The sequence below is a fragment of the Echinops telfairi genome, unplaced genomic scaffold (assembly GCF_000313985.2).
Source record: "Echinops telfairi isolate 266 unplaced genomic scaffold, ASM31398v2 ScPeMD7_7;HRSCAF=31, whole genome shotgun sequence".
NCBI lineage: Eukaryota > Metazoa > Chordata > Mammalia > Afrosoricida > Tenrecidae > Echinops > Echinops telfairi.
In genome coordinates this window covers 15459003-15460806 of record NW_022103904.1, presented here as the reverse complement: position 1 = coordinate 15460806, position 1804 = coordinate 15459003, and positions in this window count along the sequence as shown.

Genomic DNA, 1804 nt, shown 5'->3' with positions numbered 1-1804 from the left:
ACTCTTGTGCTTTCTGACAATGTTTATGGGAAGATCTCATTTATTGACATATAATTCACATACCACATAAGTCAGTGGCTTAAATATATTTAAAAGAGTTGTGCAATCATCACCACAATCAATTTTAGATCACTCTCTTCATTTTTGTAACCATTATTATTAGCTTCCAATTTTCCTCCCAGCCTCTCCATCATAACCCTAAAGAGATATTAATCTAGTTACTATCTTCATAAATTTACCTATCCTAGATTTCCTATAAAGAAAATCATACAAACAACAACAACAAAATAAAACACAGATGCAAGGCTTTTAAAACATAGTGCTTGGCTTTGAAAAGTTCATGGAAAAGAGACTGTTGTCTCAATTCCATTTTCCCATGAACTTTTTGAAGCACATACATGGGTTTGTGTGTAAAACCCTTATGCACATACAAAATCCTAAGGCTCATACAAGGTAAGTAATTTCCACCCAAAACCATACAACTGTTCACAGACCCTGGGTTAAAACAGGCTGTCAGCATAGGATAGCTCAATGTAAAATTATCAAATAAAGGCAATATGCCAATATTGAGGTGATATGACAATATATATCTAACATGCTATTTTAGTGGATCAGAAAATAAAGACATCAGTTAAGAAATTTCCTCTGCTTCCCAAAGGATTAAGTAAGAGCAGATGATTTGTTGCATTCTGTTTTCAGGATAGACAAAGTCATTTGGAATCATGAAGAAGAATGCTCTTTTATTTTCCAATTATGTAATGAAAACCCTACTTATAATATTGAACGTGAGGTGGTTGGGGAAGCGGGCAGAATCATTTCAGTAAAAGGAAACAAAATCATTCTGAAGTCACAAAAAGACATTTTGAGAAAGACTAGTCGTTCAGAAAAAAATCAGACATATAGACAAGTATTGAGTAGGGGGAAAGGAATATAGAAAAGCTTCATCCATACCGAATGTGTGAATACGTATTATTTTCCAAGTGTCAGGCAGGTACACGGCAGAAGATACCAACACCTTTTGGATTAGAGAAAGTTGTTGATTATTTTTTTAATTTTATATTATACAAGATCTTTAACCTAACATTAGGATAAAACTAAGTTGCCCTTGTTTGTGACAATTGTTAAACCTTAAAAGCTCATTTTTAAAATCTACAATGGCCACATCTTCTGACATTCTGTCAAAGACCATGCAGGGCATAAAACTTAACTTGATAGTATAAAGTAGGTATAGAATCAATGTTTGCGGAATAGGTGTGATCTACCCCTTTGTATCCTAATGCGTTTGTTCTTTTTGTTTTAATGTAGAGATTTCTTTTTTCCTGAAACTTTATATTATGAATTAGGCATTTTTTAAAAACGTTTTACTGTGAATTAGGTGGAGGTATTTCTTTCTAAAACATTTTAACAGTTTTATTGACAGGTAATTCATATATCATAAAATAATTTAAACAGAATTGTGCATGTAGGTATTTCTTAACATGAAAAGTTGCTGTACACCAGAACATGATATTCACAAGACTTAAAAACTTCTGGAAGAGTAGGAAATAGTTCACTGAAGTTGGCATCCTCTTTTAGCATTTCTCAAATGTCAGACTTTCCTTTAGGTCTGAAGCTCCAGAAGCAAACTAGTTTTCCATAACATGAATCTAAAGGACTATTGCGAATGGACACGCATCCACAATCACTACAGGAGGACTGAGCTCTTTCTACGACAGGTCAATCCACATCCACCACCCCATTTCTGTCAAGTCATTGCTGACTCATGGCAACTCCAGGTGTTATAGGAGAGAGCTGCCCAATGGCA